The following is a 20,808-nucleotide window of genomic DNA, read 5'->3' on the forward strand; positions in this document are numbered from 1 at the left end:
GAAAATGGGGATTTTTGTCATCAAAAATGGGATTGATGTTGAAAAATATTAAATCCTTTAGCACCACGCGTTTTTACCTTAATGTGCGGGAATAAAAAGAAGTCATTGGGTGCAAAATTAAGGCTGTACGACGGATGACCCATCAATTCGATGTTTTGGCCGGCCAAAAAGGCATTGATTTGAGCCGATGTGTGAGAGCTCGCATTGTATTGGTGAACAATGATTCGTCTTTTTATGTTGGTTTTTTTTAAATTTCTCCCAAGATTTCAGGTAATCAAATTGCGGTGTACCACTCAGAAGGCTAGCCGCTTGAAATTTTGCACAGATACTTAATGTTGATGTAGATCATTGGAGATTGCAAATGGGCTATATCGGTTCAGATCTGCATATAGCTGCCATATAGACCGATCTCCCGATATATAGTGTAATGAGCCTATAAAGGGAAAATTTTTCATCCTATTTTGATGAAATTTGACACAGCGAATTTTGGTACCTCCCTAAACCTTTTTGTTTTATATCGTCCAGATTGGGCCATATTTGGATATAGCTGCCATATAGGCCTATCTCCTGATATAGAGTATTGAGCCCGTAAAAGGAGTTTTTTTCATCCCATTAGGATGAAATTTGAAACAGTGAGTTTTGATAGACGTCTACATCTTTGTATCGACCATCGTCAAGATCGGACCATATTTGGATATAGCTGCCATATAGACCGATCTCCTGATAAAGAGTATTGAGCCCATATAAGGAGGATTTTTATCCGATTTTGATGAACTTTTTTGTTGAATATCGTCCAGAAAGATCAAAAATTGTTTGGAAAATATTTTTATACCCATGATATCTGCGAAATTATCCCGGGTATTTACCCAGTTTACCGAGTAAATTCCTTTTGGGTATTTTCCCATCGCCCATCTCTAGGCATGAACCATTACCTTCCCACGTACGAAGAAATATGCAAAGCAAAATAATAATCGGCAATATGTTGTAAATCTTTGTCTCTCTCTTCATTTGGAGCTTTGGATTAAGCAATGGAAATTCCGAAAACTTCGACAGACTTTTTTTTTTATCAGTTTCTATTGTCTCAATGAAGAACATTATAAGGCACAAGATCAGTGTTGCATCTCAGATGTTGTCGTTAAGGAATATAAACTCCAGTCATTACGGTTAAATGGGAATTTATTCTGTGGAAAATAAAAGTACATTAATCTAAGGTTATCTCCTACCAAAATTTAAAAAAATCCTACCTAATCTGACCAAAACGTACCAAATGTTCTAAAAACCAAAAATGCGGTATATGTTTTCAAACCCACCACCGAAGAGTTTGCAATTTTTTCATTCCAAGTATACATTCTAGATAGTCGTTATATTCATAGACGATCTGGCCATGTCTGTCCGTCTGTCTGTTAAAATCGCTGTATAGCCTTTTAAAATAATACGTATAGTTCAAAGATGGCCAATATCTTCATCTTAACTCCGATCTCGCCATAAGAATTCTTGAGTTCATTGAGGTGCAAAAGGTGAGTTTGCACCTTTTTCTATGACCAACTATCCGGTTGCCCAAAAAGTAATTGCGGATTTTTCATATAGTCGGCGTTGACAAATTTTTTCACAGCTTGTGACTCTGTAATTGCATTCATTCTTCTGTCAGTTCTCAGCTGTTACTTTTAGCTTGCTTTAGAAAAAAAGTGTAAAAAAGTATATTTGATTAAAGTTCATTCTCAGTTTTATTAAAAATGCATTTACTTTCTTTTAAAAAATCCGCAATTACTTTTTGGGCAACCCAATAATACGCATAGTTCAAAGATGGCAAATATCTTCATCTTAACTCCGATCTCGCCATAAGAATTCTTGAGTTCATTGAGTCATGAGTTATATTTTTGCACCTTTTTCTACGACCAACCATGTCGGGCTTGGATAAGGCAATATCCCAATTTAATATCTGGAGTTGTATGACTCTTCAACATCCGATTATGCCATAGATCTGCCATATAGCCCGATTTTCCGATGAAGGCATTGAAAGCATAAAAACCGAATTTCTTATCCAGAATTTACGAAACTTGGAGCAGAGCCATTGACACTCGTATCAGTTACAATCAATAGTAGAACTTACGCACTTCTTCTTTGAAATTTGAAAAAGTAAGACCCCTTGCAACAGTATTAGACCTCTAGACTTCCATAGTTTTTCCTACACTCTTTACGAATACACTGAAACGAGATGAAGTAAATTAAGTTGAAGTTATCCCCGGCGATTTTTTCAGTAATACACTTGGTATTTAAATGTTGAAAAAACCTACCGAAAATTGAGGCCAGCCTACCAACCTTCCAAGAGATTAAAAACCCACCGATTTTCTTGGAAAACAGGTTCAATAACAGGTATACGTGCATGCACATTCAAAAATCGATTTGAATTTTCAACTTTTTAATCACCCCATTGCGATTGTGCATCGTCACTTCATTTTTATTAGCCATAAATATCTTAAAAAACAACAACAAACTTTCTTATTTTGTTAATGTGTATACAATGAACCTATAATTTATGATCTAATTTACATACGAGTATCCCAAATACAAAATGATAATTTGATCTGAACTATGTAAATATCTATCGAATCGAATGTATGTCATGTTAAAACTCACGCAGCCGCATTTCTTCTCCCTCGAAACTAGTTTAAAAAGTATAAACAAATTTCCAGGAACGGATGTTAATAAATGAATTGATAGCCATTATTTCACAATTCAAAGCTAATTTTGGATTCTCAAAGAGCAACTGAAAAAAAGATACATATCTTTTGTTATTCTTTCCGTTGTTGGTTTAGAAAAAAACAACAAAACAATTGTTTATATGTTTTTTTAGTTTTTTTTTTGTATATATTGTGTGTGTCTGCTCTACATTCATACATAATTTCACCGAGTTTATTTTCATTCAATAAAACTTCACCCCTTACTTTGTTAGTATTTATAAACACATAACCGCACACCACTATTGATATTATAAACTTACACCACATGCCCACATTTGTGTAAAAAACACTATTTAGGATGTACTGTACGTGTTTGAAATTAATTTATTGATAGAGTTTCATAGGTATAACAAAAAATATTGAAAAGTTTTTAATAGCCATTACTATTGAATACTATTTTTTTTTGTCTTTGAATTTGTTGAGTTGTAATCATGCGTATCCACCACATGGGCCCGAACACATGGGATCTAATGTGGTGAGTATATTTAACATTTTGATTATTTCAACAAAGGGTTGTCGCCTTTACTCATTTTTATGAAAGAAGTCTCTCCGCTGTCCCTTATTGAGATGGTGAGAGCATACAAAATATATTCCGCTAGGGTAATGCTCTCTCAAATATTGACAACTTATTTCAGTATATGAGGGTTGTCAAACCTATCCACAAAGAGTTGTCGGCATCACTCATTCTTTTATAAGAAAAAAAAGAAGTATCAAGTAATAGCGTGCTAAGTTCGGTCAGGCTGAATCTTGTATACCCTCCACCATGGATTGTATTTGTCGAGTTCCTTGCGCGGCATCTCGTTTTAGGCAAACAAAGAACAGAGAATAAGAATTGTTATGCTATTGGAGCTATATCAAGTTATAGTCCGATTCGGACCATAAATGAATTGAATGTTGAAGACCATAGTAGAAGTCATTGGGTTATATTTTAATCCATTCGGATAAGAATTGAGCCTTGTAGGTGCTCAAGAAGCATTGTATCAGGCTATAGATCGCTTCAGACCATACTGGACACGTATGTTGAAGGTCATGGTGTGTATGTTGCAATCTCTGGCTTTCCTTTTCCATTTGCAAAGAAAATCTCCGACGATTGAGCTCGTCTCGAAAGAGAAACAAACAAAAATTGTAAAATTTTATGATCTTCGCCCTAACAGGCAATAAACTCAAAAATGAAAAAGATTCGGCAGAGCCCGGTCGGGATGCGAACCTGGACACACCGAGCAATAGCGAGAGCCATTGCCGTTGTCTAGCTTTCGAAGCCATCAACACAACTTCCAACAGATGCACAGAATCATGTGTACCACGGAAGTTGCGTAATTGTCACAGAAAAAAAGTCTGTCATTACACAAAAACACATGCATTGGGAAAAAGTACAGCAAATAGACAGTGTTGTTGAGCGTGGTTAATGTGGTATTTGTATCATAGAGGCATTTTCGCAATAAATACGTTACAAATACAACATAACAACGCACGGCCCTTGAAGCCATCACACCTAAGATGGTCGAAAAGTCTTCTAACTAAAGACGAAATGCCCGGGTAGCCGAGTTGGTAGCGTGCTTGGATTACTGTGGTATCACAATGGACCTACAATTGTCTAAGTGAGTCTCTAAAGGACTGCCACTCTTACTTAACCTAAAGACTAAACGCGTCCCATAGTGGTTGGGGTGTGTTGCAATCTCTGGTTTTCCTTTTCCATTTGCAAAGAGAATCTCCGACCATTGAGTTCATCTCGAAAGAGAAACAAACATAGAAGAAGCCGTTTTACCAAATTTCAGCAAAATCGGATAAGATTTTCGCCCTCTAGAGGCTTAAGAAGTCAAGATACCAAATCGGTTTATATGGCAGCTATATCAGGTTATGTACCGATTTGAACAATACTCGTTAAATCGTCTTAGAATTTTACGACGATCCGAAATATATATATTTTGTAGGGTCGGAAATTGATATTTCAATGTGATGTAAATGGAATGACTAAATGAATATACCCTCTATCCTTGGGTGGGGAGAATAAAAATGTGTATTTTAAAGAATTTTTCTTAAGTCGGAGCGGAGCGGATTTAAAGATTGAAAACGGCTCCGCTCTGAGTGTAAAAAAAAATCGCTCCTGGGTTAAAAAAAAATCGGCCTGTTCCGCTTCGCTCTGAATCCCTGTTTCTGATTTTTCCCTAACATAAACTGGCAGCCCTATTGCCAGCATATGTCTATAGTCTCTCATAAACTTAAAGATAGTTGTTCATACTTGTCATAAATGTTAATTATAATACTCACTCTCCCAATTAAGAACACATGATAAAATATTAATTGACCTTCATGTTAAACATTAACTTACACACCTAACATGTAATTGACCACTTCATTCTACCATCCCACATAGCTAACATAAGATCTTGGGATGTACTCCTGTTAATTACAGTACTCAGTGTACCACTCTGCCACTCTCACTATGTTATAACATGCCATACTCCCTCTGCATGTGCAAAAATTACCCATGAACACCTAATTACAGAGCACCAACAATGTACCATCAATTTTCAACATCAGCTTTGGGCACCACCATGTCGAATGGTTTGTCGTTACAAATGACATTATATCTAATGGTTGACTTCCGAGTTATGTCTCTCTCTCTCTCTCTCTTAGAAAGGGAGTACAATGGCTTGCTCATAGAATATGGTAAGAAGACCATAACTCTCGTCTAATATAACTACTATTGCAGTTAAATACCCCTGATATTGGCAATTGATATTGCAATATTTCTATTGGATTCTATTATACCATGATGACGTTATGATAATTATGATTTAGGAGCTATATTTATAATAGTTGATAAGTTTTTATAATTTCAGCAAAAACAAGTTTGCTTAAAGTGCTATTTTTCATCCTTATCTTTGGTATTAAGAATTTCAAATTTGTGTAGAATTTTTTGGTACATATTTTCTCTTATGACCCTCTTCTTCAAACCTCAATAGTATTTAGAGTTTGTACTAACACATACATACATATACACCTTTAGCGTAAATCAGCACTTGATTTTGAGAGTAAAACCCCGCAATTGTTTTTGTTTTTTTGTTCGTGTGAATAAACATCAACACAACGAAATTCATTCATCGCCAAGTCATATTTTATGAATTGTTGTTGTTTATTCTTCGGTTTTTTTTTTAAGTTTTGGGTTTGTTGTTTATTTTATTTACTTGCTACATTTTTTTTTAGTGAATACAACACGTACATTCATGCATACATTCATTGTACAACTTTTGCACACATTAATTTTTTGTTAGAACAAAATTTACTTTAGAATGGGTCGTTTCAGCCTAATTGGCATTATTTTTATTCACATGAAAAATTGCCCATATAACATATACACATATAATTTATTTGTACAAATATTTGTGAGTTCCACACAAACAAACATTGCTTATATCCTATTATGTGGGGTATAGGTTTAAATATTGTTTTTTTTTTTTTAACTATTTGCTTATAATGACCACTTAAATGCGTAGCTATGGTTTTTTCACATTCATTAATACCATTATTTTCTAATTTTAATAGCCTGTTACCACATATAGAATTATTCCTGTCAATGTCATTGGCTTTGAATAAAAAAATCACTTACTCATTCATTAGATGGTGCTTTTTAAAAGAATTCTTTTCATTTTTGATTCATTGTTACAATCATGGCAATCATGACACTCACTTATACAACATCTTCTTTTTATATAACAGAGTGGATCCGAGTATATGAGTTAGTATTTAAGATACCATTAAACAATGGCGACAATGAGTTAAAGCTGGGCATGGATTTGTTTTTTGGAGGCCACCTTAGCGCAGAGGCTAGCATGTTCACCTATGCTGCTGAACAGATCGTGGCGATAACTTCGGAGATAATTTTTCAGTTGTGGTTTTCCTTCCTAGGCGACAGGTGACATTTTTAAGGTACTATGGCATGTACATATATTCTCCCCAAAGTGGTGTCGCACCGCCCTGCTATAATAGGAGGTTCCTTATCATTGAGCTTAAATCTTGAATCGGATAGCACTTATTGATATGTAAGAAATTTTGCCCCTGTTCCTCAATGCAATCTTCATGGGCAAATTTGCAATACAGATTTGTTTATTATTGAAGCATATCGAGTTCAATCCAATAATATAGCATTGAAATTCTTTCCCAGGGATTGAAATTGACCAATTTTACCTAAAAATTACAAATCGTTATGATTCTATACTACAGTACAGTCGGGTTAGAGCAGCGTTGACCAAAATGAAAATGTTTTTATACCCACCACGGTGGGTATTTTTATACCCACCACGATGGGGGTATACTAATCTAGTCATTCCGTTTGTAACACCTCAAAATATTCGTCTAAGATCCCATAAAGTATATATATTCTTGATCGTCTCGACGTTCTGAGTCGAACTTGCCATGTCCGTCCGTCTGTCGGAATCACGATAGGGGTTGAACGCGTAAAGCTAACCGCTTGAAATCTTGCACAGATACTTAGTATTGATGTAGGTCGTTGGGGATTGCAAATGGGTAGAGATGGGCGATGGGTATATATGCAAAAGGTATTTACCCAGTAAATTGGGTAAATACAAGGGTATTTACCCGTTTATACCCAAAAGCTGGGTATTTATAATTTTGCAGAAATCTTGGGTATAAAAACATTTTCCAAAAAATTTTTTATGATTTCGTATTCTTTGTATATAAACCTGACCTTCTGATCTCATAAAATCGGATTTTAGTTAGATAAAGCCGCTATATAGACCTATTTTTTGATTTAAAGTCTTGAGGCAATAAATTGGTAATTTTTCGTGCTCCTTTTTTGTGGGCTCAATACTCTATATTGGGAGATCGGTAAATATGACAGCTATATCTAAATGTGGTTCGATCTGTACCACATTTGACAGGAATGGGTAGGGGTCTACCAGAACACACTGTGCCAAATTTCACCAAATTCTGGTAATAAATGGATCTTTTATGGCCTTAATACCCTATACTCCCTATTGGGAGATCGGGTGGTCGGTTTATAGGGCAGCTATATCCAAATATAATCCGATCTGAACCGCACTTCACAGAAGTGTATCGGATGAAAAATGACCAACTTATTGCCTCAAGACTTTAAGTCTGGAGATCGGTCTGTATAGCGGCTATATATAACTAAAATCCAATTTTATCAGATCAGGTCAGGTTTATACAAAGAATACGGAATCATCAAAAATTGTTTGGACTTCCAACAACGGATCGGTTTGTAACCTGATATAGCTCCCATATAAACCGATCTCCCGGTTTTACTTCTTGGGCCCCTGGAAGTCGCAATTTTTGTCCGACTCGGCTGAAATTTTGCATGTGATGTTCAGTTATGACTTCCAACAACATTGCTAAGTACGTCCGGAATCGGGTTATAACCTGATATAGCTCCCATTTAAACCGATCTACCGATTTGACTTCTTCTTCCAACAACTGTGTGAAGTACGGGCTAAATCGGTGCATAACCTGATATAGATCCCATATAAACCGATCCCCCGATTTGAATTCTTGAGCCCCTAGAAGCCGCAATTTTTGTCGGATTTGGCTTAAATTTTGCACGTAGTGTTCCGTTATGATTTCCAGCACCTGTTATAAGTACGGTCCAAATTTGTTTATAACCTGATATAGCTCCCATATAAACCGATCTGCCAGTTTGACTTTCTCAGCCTCTACAGGGCGCAATTATTGGTCTTCCATAGCCAAACCAAGTATGACCCCATTCGGTTCATAACTTGGTATAACTCCAATAGCATAGCAATTCTTATTCATTATAATTTGTTTGCCTATAAAAAGATATCGAGCAAAGAACTTTACAAATGCAATCCATGGTGAATGATATATAAGATTCGGCTCGGCCAAACTTAGCACACTTTTACTTGTTCTCCGTTCAAGCATGTCTATTACGTGGGCATCTACTTTGAATCAATATTCAAGAAACATAGCAAAACGGTGCCTTTCGTTATATATTTGAGGGGGTTTCTTTAAAAGTTAGTTGTAAATTCGAAATATCTTGAATCCTGCGGCCATTGACTTGACTTAGATCCCACATCTTGAGAACTACAATTTATTTTGTTATTTCTTTTTGTCATTGTTGTACTTTTTTTTTTTTGATTTCATTGACTTTTGTTTAGTGGGTTTACCTATTTAAGCTTTTAAATTGTTTCTACAATGGGTTAAATTACTTGTTTATAAATCAACAGCTGATTCTCTCTTTAAATACCAACACGAACGTCTTGGCCCATCTGTTAAATCTCTTAAATGTACAATCGCTTCATTGACAAAACATAACCGAGTAACATACAGAGAGATTTATACGCTCATGTGAATATGATTTACTATAAGGCTTACTCATTGTTTTTGTCCCATTACCCATCGGGCGGCAAGATTTGTCGCTGTATTGTGTTGTCGTCGTTGTCGTAAATCTACGACGAATTCTTTAACAAATTCCAAACCAAAATATTATCTGTATGTTTGCTACAACTACTGTGAGTGCGAGTGAGGGTTTTTAGTTGTCGGCAAAAATTCAGAACATGCAGTTCGTCGGCGCGAATTTGTGAATTAGTTAATTAATATAAATTTCCGTCGCAACGCTGTCTAACCCCCTGCTGTGCGAGCGAGAATAATATCATTATTCCATGTTTGTAATAATGTCTTTGGAAGGGAACATTTAAACGGGTGTTCGTGTACCGGGTTAGTGTCGCGTAGTGTCGCGTACATTGTGTCTCATACATACATACATCGTTATTTAAAACTAATATACGTTCTCTATGTTCGTTCGTTCATAGCGGCAATCGAAAGTTGAACTGTTTAAAAAAAAAATTTACATATACAATGTACTTTGGTATTATATGTAGCTATTCAAATGACGCGCATACAGAGAATCTGCTGCTAATGAATATTTAAGAAAAACAAATATTTAAAAATTTGTTTTTGTCGTATTAACTTTTACATTTGACAACTATCTAATTTGTAATAATTATAGGTATTGAAATAAAGGAATTCTTTAGATAATCAATACCTAATTTGATTTTGGACATGGTGGTTTGCTAAGTCTGCTAGCTTCTGTTTGCGAGACTTATAAGTGGTGTTGCTGCAGCAATTAATTACACTTTGAGTGTGTGTTTGTGTGTGTATGTGTGGGGGGCTTCACCTCAACCCAAGTTCAATTAATTTTTCGTAATAAAAAAGTCATTATTGGAAGGCAACAACAAAATTGAATTCATTAATAAAAGGTGTTTTGCGTGAGTGTGCAACCATGTGGTTTGGGGGTGTGCGAGAAAGATTTTTGACATTTTGCCCATTTGCAAATGATTTTGTGAATTGTGAAATTTTGGCTATTGATGAAATTGGGAAAAACACCATAAATTCAACTATTTTCTGTTTTGTTTTTCTTTTTATTTGTGTTTTTTTTATGAAAAACAAGTATACAAATATAAATAAATCTTTAAAATATATTTACTGTATCACAAAAACAAAAGCGCTCTTATAGAAAATGAAATTAAAAAAACCGCAAATAACAAAACAACAGCGAATGGAAAAACGTAGTTCATCGAGTAATTGTTTGCACATGATTACAGATGCGGTTTATCAGTGTGGTGGCCAGTGAGAAAAATTTTAAGGGGTGTCAGAAATATGATGATAAAATATAAGGGAAAGAGACTTAGGTTTTTAAGCCGGTTGTAAATAGTCATGCAACGTGATCATTTTGAAGGAAATTTTGTTTAAAATACCAATATGAAAACCCTACTAAGGAGTAAATAATAAAAATAAAATACAATAAAATAAAATAAAATAAAATAAAATTAAAAAAAAATAAAATAAAATAAATTAAAATAAAATAAAATAAAATAAAATAAAATAAAATAAAATAAAATGAAATGAAATGAAATGAAATGAAATAAAATAAAATAAAATAAAATAAAATAAAATAAAATAAAATAAAATAAAATAAAATAAAATAAAATAAAATAAAATAAAATAAAATAAAATAAAATAAAATAAAATAAAATAAAATAAAATAAAATAAAATAAAATAAGTTAAAATTAATTAAAATAAAATAAAATAAAATAAAATAAAATAAAATAAAATAAAATAAAATAAAATAAGTTAAAATTAATTAAAATAAAATAACATAAAATAAAATAAAATAGAATAAATTACAGTAAGGTTAGGTTTAAGTGGCAGTTTGCCATCAGCCTCACTCACGCTTTACTTGCTACATTCCAGGTAAATTGTTGGAAGTCATAGCATAGCTATTGGAAGACATAAAAAACTCTATATGTAAAATTTCAGTTAAATTGTGTTTTAATTACGTCATCTAGAATCACAAGAATTTAAATTTGTAGATCGATTTGTATGACAGTTATATCAGGTTGGACCATACTAGGTACGTCTGCTAGAAGTCATAGCAAAACTTTACAAATGGGGTGGTAAATGCAGGCTCAAGAAGATTAATCTAAAGATCGGTTTAAATGGCACCTATGTCAGATTATCAACCGATTTGTTCCATAGGTTAGGTTTAAGTGACAGTCTACCATCAGACTCACTGAGACGTTTTCATCCATTGTGATACTCAACGAACTGATGAAGGAAGATGACTTCTAGTTCCTACCGTTGAACCATCCAGATCGCTTTAAAAAGCCCAATAACTTGCGAATGTCCACATCCTTAAAATCAGACAGATTCTCAAAGACAGATTCTCAAAGCTTCTGCAAAAGTCGTTACTTCCAACGTTCAGTCTGTCAGCATGTTTTCCGATTAGACAGTGACCTGTTATGACGGACGCAATGACTGAGACGTCTGTTCTTTCCAGTGACAGCAAAACGGTAGACCTCTTCAAGTCTAGAATAGGTCACATAGTTTTGGAATGCTCACAGCCACCTCTTTGCGACCATCTATCATTCGTTGTTCTTCGGGCCTAGTCCTGCAAACTTTGTTTACATGTCGCTAGAGGCATACCCACAGATTCCAGTTTCCCTGGAATGTGTGAGGTAGTTCCTAGTATCGCAAGCTCGTTCGCTTTACAATTCCCTGGGATATCTCTGTGGCCCGTCACCCAGAACAGGTAAATTTTGAACTGTTCAGTCGAGGGCTGTTTTTGTGTTCAAAAATACGTTCTCCAGGGATTCACAATAGCGGTCGAACGCGTTAAGTTAATTGCTTTAAATTTTGCACAGATATTTAGTATTGATGTAGGTCATTGGGGATTGCAAATGGGGCATATCGGTTCAGATTTTGATATAGCTCACATATAAACCGACTCCACGATTAGACTTCTTGAGCTTCCACAAGCCGCAATTTTTGACCGATTTGACTGAAACTTTGCATGTAGTATTTTGTTAAGACTTCCAACAACTGTGCCAAGTACGATTTGAATCAGTCAATAACCTGATATAGCTTCCATATAAACCGATCTCCCGATTTGTCTTCTTGAGCCCCTAGAAGCCCCAATTTTCATCCGATTTGGCTGAAATTTTGCACATAGTGTTATCTTACGACTTCCAACTATTGTGTTAAGTACGGTCTAAATCGGTCAAGCACCTGATATAGCTCTCATATAAACCGATCTCCCGATTTGATTTCTTGAGGCCCTGAAAGCCGCAATTTTTGTCCAATGTGGCTGATATTTTGCACATAGTGTTTTGATATGACTTCCAACAAATGTACCAAGTACGGTTTAAAATGGTCAAGAATATGTTATATCTCCTGGCCCTCTTTCTCCCAGATTCCGTTTTCTATGAATTGGCCTAGATGCCAATATTTTTGTGGGTGGAGCAACTCTCCAGACATTATGTTAAAATGTCATGACAGATTCGTATTCAATTCTCAGATGCCTTCCATTTACCACCCATGTTCATAATTGTGGTACAGATCAGTTTTTTGTTAAACGTCTCTTAACGAAAATTGAATGTCTTAAAAAAAAGTTGGAATAACCTTTCATTTTTAAATTACAGCATTATTAATATTTTGTTGCTGGATTTTTATTGCTGGCACCCTGTTACGTTTTTAAAGAGTTCATTGCCAAGAGTTTACAAAAACAATAAAAACGATAACAAAAGCATATATACTATAGGCATTATTTACAATATTGAAGTTGGAAGCATTCTCACGAATAATAAAAATAATTGTATGTTTATTCCCAAAAATTATTCCATCCAAATAATTTTTTGTTTGTTTAACAATCTGTTGTTCTTTCATTCAATGCAAACAGATATGCAAAATACAGTCGGACCTCGATTATTCGGGAACCTGCATTATAACGGATAGAAAAAATTTTTTGTTTTTTTTCATATTAAGAAACACACGCTACCACTCTTATTAATTGGTTGTATGCACACATATCCTAAATGTTTTAAGAAAAAACCACTGAAAAATACTTCAAAGCCATCGTAAATATTTATCTTTATTTATTTCGTTAAAGTAAACAACCTAACCTAAACACTAAATAATTGTCCGTCGTTTAGTTAATGAACAGAAATTCTTTAGCGAAAACAGCTGATTGTCGATTATCGTTAAAAGTGGTTACTGAATACCAAAATCGTTAACTTATGAGTTATCGCTTTTTAACTAAACAATTTTCGTTAAAACACTACTGTTTTCACTACTGGTCTATTTTAGAAGTGTTTGCCTGAAAGCAGTTTGATATGTCATTATGAAGCAGTCATCGATAGGCATGAGGAGTCAATGAAGAGATTTACTGAATTATTGTATGCTAATCATGATGTTACGAACCATATACCATTAAAGATGTAGAAAGAAGGGGTGATAACAATGTTTTTATAAATTAAATAAAATTTCTCCGTTATATAAAAGGGGACGTTTTGGGGGAAAACTGGCTTGTCGAAAATAGGCAATTTTTAATAGATCAAAAAAATCAAACAACAAATTTTCTCAAAATATTTAGGATTTGTGGTAACCGTTTTAGTGTCATGTTGGTGGTTTCTTTTTCTAACAAAAACGATATTACTTTTGACAGCAGGTGCGATTTTATTTCAAATGCATTAAAATCCACTTTCCTAGGAAATGATTTTTTGTTGTTGCAAAAACATGGTGGATTTGGAAATAAAAAGGAAAATTTTTTTAATTTTTTTTTAAATTTAAAAAAAAACGTGATTGAAAAATTTGCTAACAAATTTTAAAAAGATTATTACGTCAAGGTAATCCTGGGTCAGGCGTTAATGGTTTAAAAGAGGTAATACATGCTTCTACTACATTGTTGGACTTCTTGGAGGGGTCTTGTTGTACCCACCACCATAGGATGGGGGTATACTAATCTAGTCATTTAGTTTGAACTCCTCCAAATATTGATTTAGGACCCCATAAAGCATATATATGTTCTTGATCGTCTCGACATTCTGAGTCGAATTAGCCATGTCCATCCGTCTGTCGAAATCATGATAGCGGTTGAACGTGTAAAGCGTGTATTGATGTAGGTCTTTGGGGATTGCAAATGGGTCTATATCCCGATCCCCTGGAAGCCGCAATTGTTGTCCGAGTTGGCTAAAATTTTTCACATAGTGTTCTGTTAAGACTTCCAAGAACTTTGCAAAGTACGGTTAAAATCGGTTTACAACCTGATATAGTTCCCACTTAAACTCATCACCCGAATTGACTTCTTGAGCCCCTGGAAGCCGAAATTTATGTCCGATTTGGCTGAAATTTTTCAGATAGTGTTTTGTTATGGCTTAAAACAATTGTGCCAAGTACGGTGTATATCGGTCTATAACCTGATATAGCTCCCATATAAACCGATCTCCCGATTTGACTTCTTGATCCCCTTGAAGCCGTAATTTTCATCTGATTAGCTGAAATTTTGCACATAGTGTTCTGTTATGACTTCCAAGAACTGTGCTAAGTAAGGTCCAAATCAGTCAAGAACCTGATATAGCTCCCATATAAACCGATCTCCCGATTTGATTTCTTGAGCACCTGGAAGCCGCAATTTTCATCTGATTAGCTGAAATTTTGCACATGGTGTTCTTTTATGACTTCCAAGAACTGTCCAAATCGGTCAAGAAGCTGATATAGCTCCCATATAAACCGATCTCCTGAATTGACTTCTTGAGCCCCTGGAAGCCGCAATTTTCATCTGATTAGCTGAAATTTTGCACATGGTGTTCTGTTATGACTTCCAAGAACTGTGCTAAGTAAGGTTCAAATCAGTCAAGAACCTGATATAGCTCCCATATAAACCGATCTTTCGATTTGACTTCTTGAGTCCCTGGAAGCAGCATTAATTTTCTGATTTGGCTGAAATTTTGCACATGGTGTTCTGTTATGATTTCCAACAACTGTGCAAAGTAAGGTCTAAATCGGTCTATAACCTTGTATAGCTCCTATGTAAACCGATCTCCCGATTTGATTTTATTTCTTTCGAGCCGCGATTTTATCCGATTTGGCTGAAATTTTGCAAATATAGTGTTCTGTTATGACTCTCAACAACTGTTTCAAGTACGGTCCATATTGGTCTATAACCAGATATAGCTCCCATATTTAAGCAGAATCCATGGTGTTAGGTTCGCAAGATTCAGCCCGGCCGAACTTAGCACACTTTTACTTGTTTTATTTCATATTTTTCCGTAAAAAATATAATAAAAAAATTAAAAAATCCAACAATTTAATATTATTGCATAAAAGTCTACCGCAAATATGACATTTTTCATAAAAATATTTGTAAAAATTGCAAACAAAAATGTAACTCCATTATCTGGGAAAATCGATTATTCGTAATGCCTCTGGTCCAAAGCATTCCGTATAATCGAGGTTCGACTGTATTTGCATATTCGAATTGATGTCCAATAAAAATTATGACGGAGAAGAAGGAGGGAGTATAATTGGTTTTTGAATTGTTTACAGATGACAATGGAAAACCAAATTTTTAAAATTTATTTTGATGAACGAAATTGGAAAGTATAAGTGGGCATTTATTTGGTATATGATTTCTGTTTAAGTTGATAATAAATAGTTCAAGTTAAAATTTAAACCATCTTAATTAGAAATTTCATTATAATAAAGGAAATGATTGCCTTGGTCATGAGTGCGTATGATGAATCTCATATTTCAATATTATCACTCATACGTTCAGGTGGTATGGGTTATATGGGCCAATTTCAATGAAATTTAAAACGAAGAGTTTATTAGTCATATTGGTCCCAATTTAGATATATGCAGGTCCCATACAAACATTTACCCAAATTAGGGTGTTCTCGCTCTAAAATTTAAAAATTTTGGCACAATAACTTTTTCATTAAATTTTTAAACCCATGGGCTTCGATAAACAATTTGATATTGCTTCCCTGTTAGGATACATCTTACAAAGTGGAAAGTTTACGAATTAAAAGGACTCGGCTATAAAAAGGAGGTCCCTTATCATTGAGCTTAAACTTGAATCGATCTGCACTCATTGATATGCGAGAACGTTCCCATATTCCTTAGCGGCATGTTCGTGGGCAAAATTTGCATTACCATATAAATCCATTTGGGATATTTATTTTTGAGTCTCTAGAGTGCCCAATTATTACCCGATTTTGCTGAAATTTTGCATGAAGTGTTTTGTTTTCCAACAACTACGCCAAACATGGTCTAAATCAGTTTATAACCTAATATGGCAACCATATAAACCGATCTCCCGATTCTTATCCGATTTGGCTGAAATTTTGCTCAATGACTTTCACAATGATCTCCAACATCTAATCCAAGTATGGCCTGAAACGGTTCATAACCTGATAAGGCTTAATAGCATGGAAAAATTTGTCCGTTATCCTTTGAAGAGATACCGGACAAAGAACTGGACAAATTCGATCTAACCATGTCCGTCCGTCTTTGCGTCTATGGAAAGCACGCTAACTTTCGAAGGAGTAAATCTAGGAGCTTGAAATTTGGCACAAATGCTTCCTATTAGCGTAGGTCGGTTGGGATTGTAAACGGGCCAAATCGGTTCATGTTTTTATATAGGTACCATATAAACCGATCTCCTGATTTTATTTCTTGAGCTTCTATACAGCGCAATTTTAATCCGATTAGGCTGAAATTTTGCGCAATGTCAGCTACCTTCAACATACGTGCCAAATATGGTTTGAATGGGTTCATAACCTTATATAGGCCCCGTGTAAACCGATCTCCCGATTTTACTTTTTGAGTCTTTAGAGGGCGTAATTCTTATACGATTTAGCTAAATTTTTGCGTAATGACTTCTACTATGACCTTCAACATATGTGACAAATCTGGTTTGAATGGGTTCATAACCTCATATAGCTTCTACATAAACCGATCACCCGATTTTATTTCTTGAGCTTTTAGATATTGATATTGATATTGGATATTGCTCCCATGTAAAACGATCTCCCGATTCTTCAACATCCATGCCAAGTGTGGCCCGTATCGTTTCATAACCTTATCCTTTATTCTTTTTTTTTGTCCATATGCGATCCCTGGTGGAGGGTATATAAGATTCAGTCAGTCCGAATTTAGCATGCTTTTACTTGTTTAATTATAATAAATGATCCTAGTACTCATTTTTGTTCTATATTACCTTAAATTTGCAAATAGTAAAAAAAACTCATTGTTCACCTTACCCCCTACCTCTTTAACCCTTTACCCAAGAGCTCTATTTTAATCAATTTAAGTTTTGCTTTAAAAATTCTTAGAATCTGAATTGGCAAATGAAATGAATTACTTGCTCACATTTCTCTTACAATTTGCGGCATGTGACACAATCGTGAAAACTCTTCCAAAATACCTACGAACATATGTATGTATGTACATACCAACAAACAAACAATGAGACAAATATACATACATACATACATGTAAGCTTAACCTCTTTATGGGTTACTCAGTTTTGTTATGTCTGTGGTTCGTTCACACCCCATGAATACGGAACAAAGCACGCGTTAAACATTAGGCCAAACACTGACTCGACTGACACTCGACATGAGCTCGACGCACGATGAATGTGACGAGCCACATACACTTAATAATCACATGTTGGGTGCTCTGGCTGTTGTTGTTGTTACTGTTGTTATAGTAGCTACTACCGAAATGAATACAAAACAAACAACTGTTGCGAATTGTAAACCAACGCTGTAAAGCTTTCTCTGTCCAAAAACGATGTCGATGTCGATGTTAACGTTAACGTCAACGTCAACAGCACCGACATCGACATCGTGACCATAACAATGACTTGAAAATCTTCGATTTTAGATTGACATTGTTGTAAACTGCCACAACAATAACAACAACAGAATATAAAAAAAAATAACAAAAATGTTAACGACCGAGTGCGAGCAGTTGTCTGTGGCTGGCTCATGCCACCGGCAAATGTCATCACATGCAATATATATACGTAATATGTGTCACATACAGAGATGAGGTGTATTTCTGTGTGTGCTCGACTACTACTATTTACAACGTGACAATTCAAATTGGAAAGTACTGCTAAATGCCATAGATGCTCAACAAAGATTCTTTACTGAGATAAAGCTCGAGTTCAATATCATTCTCTCATAACGATGTCATGGGACAACGACGCAACCTGCAAACAATTTAAATGCGCGCTTAATGGACAATAGTGTTGGTACTAGCCAAATGTAAATACTTATACTAAACATGCACATGTTTGAATATAGGTACAAGTCCAGCCAAGCATATCGTTTAGACAATTTAAATAATGTTGATAATTACGGTTGTTTTTATGGCGTAGGTGGTGACAATGCAAACTAAAATAATTAAAATTTTTGATGAATATAATGTCCCCAAATACAGTCAAATGTTCAAACAAAAACAAAATCTTAAAAAATGTCAGTACTAGTATTCACCTAGTACTGTGTGTTGGTATGGACAACAAGTCAAATTGGGTACCCACCGTATCATCAAAATCTATTTCGTAAAACCCAGTAAAAAATACAGCATTTATGGACGCATAGCAGTTATGTCAAAATATAGTCCGATTAGGCCCAACTGATCCGACCTGCACTTTTTTCGGGAAAAATATATAGGTGTCTAATACAACTCTCTGCACCTAATTTCAGCAAAATCGTGTAATAAATACGCCAATATTTGGTAAAAGACCTTGAATGGAGAACGGTCTATACAAAGAAAATATTTTTGTCCTAATTTTAAAGACAAGAATTGCGCTTTCTAGTGTCTCAAGAAGTCAAGATCCAAGATCGGTTTACGTGGCAGCTATATAAGGTTATAAACCGATTTGAACCATACTCAGCACAGTTGTTGGAAGTGACCAAAACACTACGTGCAAAATTTCAGCCTAATCGGTACAGAATTGCGCCCTCTAGATGCTCAAGAAGTCAAGACCCAAGATCGGTTTATAGGACAGCTATGTCAAGACATGGACCGATTTGGCCCATTTACAATTCCAACTGACCTACACTAATAAGAAGTATATGTGCAAAATTTCAAGCTTCTACCTTTACTCCTGTTGAGTTATTATATCCTACACCAGTACTGTGGTACAGGGTATTATAACTTAGTGCATTTGTTTATTCCAGAAGGAGAGAGCTAGACCAATTGATATGAATACCGATCGCCTTTCTGATTCGATTTAGCTATGTCCATCTATCTGTCCATTTTAATTTGTTAACAAAGTACGGATCGAAATTTTCATCCAATCATCCTCAAATGTGGCACCGGTATTTTTTTAGCCAAGAGACGAAGTCTATTGAGTTTCGATAAAATCGGTGCATATTTGGATATAGCTCCCGTATATATGTTCGTCTGATTTAAAAAAAAATATTGCAATAAAGTAGTTTCTTAACCGATTCTGTCGAAATTTGGCAGGAAGGATTTTCTACTGACTCTTACTGTTGAATTTCATACAGGTTAGATTAGGTTAAAAAGGAGGTACAGATATTAATCCGCCCCATGTCACTATGGACATACACGTAAGCTAGTAATCGGCTTATTGTGCGCTCTCAAAGCTCTAAAGACACCTCTAAAAAGAAAATTTTAAGTTAAGAATTCCGTGCTACTTACAAAATCCTTAATTGTTTTCAATACCACTCCCCTAAGTTGGTTAATGTCTGGTATTGTGTCCCCACCTAAGTGGCGGTATTTGTTAGACGCGAAAGCCAGGCAATGACAAAGGAAATGCTCCAACGTCTCATAATCTTCCCCGCATGCCCTTTACATGCTATCACTTGCCGCACCGATTTTACATAAGTGACCTTGTAGTCCTATGTGTCCCGTTATGATACCAATAGTTGTACTGACCTCCTTCTTGTTTCCTTTCAGTAATAGGCTCGTCTTCTCACGATCTGGATCCCCCCATAAAATTTTCGCCGTCCTACCGACCGTTTCGCTATTCCACAATGTTGCATGCGCATTCGTCGCCAATTCCCTTAACTCGGACAGCGTCGACCCGAAAGGCTTCGGGTTAACCAAGTTTATTGACGGCAGTCCTCTGGCCTTCACCGCCAAATCGTCTGCCATTTGATTTCCCCTTAGTCTGTTATGGCCCGGCACCGAAACCATGCAGATTTTGCCATCCTCAGAGAAGACTTTAATCTCCTTCTTACACTGCAAGACTGTTCGTAACCTTATCGTCCTGCTTGTTATTGCCCTTATGACCATTTGACTGTTGGTTAAGATGTTCACATTCGACGTCCTCGCATTAGCACCACACCACTTCAAGCATTCCGTGATCGCTCGGATCTCCGCCTGCAGGACCGTATTATGGTCAGGCAGTTTAAAACAGATCATAGTCCCTGGGTTCTCAATGTAGTTCCCCAGACCCACTTTGTCCTCTAGCACGCTAACTTTGGAAGGAGTTAAGCTAGCCTCTTGAAATTTCCACAAATATTTCGTATTAGTATAGGCCGGTTGGCATTGTAAATGGGCCAAATCGGTCCATGTTTTGATATAGCTGCCATATAAACCGATCTAGGGTCTTGACTTCTTGAGCCTCTAGAGTGTGCAATTTTCATACGATTTGACTGAAATTTTGCACGTAGTGTTTTGGTATCACTTCCAACAACTGTGTTAATTATAATTCAAATCGGTTCATAATCTGGTATAGCTGTCATATAAAGC

The 20,808-nt window shown here is 35.4% G+C and overlaps 1 protein-coding gene across 5 annotated transcripts in view; it reads left to right on the forward strand.

Annotated features, from left to right (window-relative positions):
• LOC106092168 (mitogen-activated protein kinase kinase kinase 4) overlaps nucleotides 1-20,808 on the forward strand; it is an 82,566-nt gene that overhangs the window by 20,108 nt on the left and 41,650 nt on the right. The window contains exon 1 of one of the 5 annotated variants that reach the window (XM_059361590.1): nucleotides 9,245-9,892. The exons of 1 other annotated variant lie outside the window; for it this stretch is intronic. The gene's annotated coding sequence lies outside the window, so the exon portion shown is untranslated. Of the gene's footprint in view, nucleotides 1-9,244; nucleotides 9,893-20,808 lie in introns of those variants that run through there. 3 more of the 5 variants (XM_013258949.2, XM_059361591.1, XM_013258965.2) reach the window with 3 other exon arrangements.

The sequence above is a fragment of the Stomoxys calcitrans genome, chromosome 2 (assembly GCF_963082655.1).
Source record: "Stomoxys calcitrans chromosome 2, idStoCalc2.1, whole genome shotgun sequence".
Classification (NCBI taxonomy): domain Eukaryota; kingdom Metazoa; phylum Arthropoda; class Insecta; order Diptera; family Muscidae; genus Stomoxys; species Stomoxys calcitrans.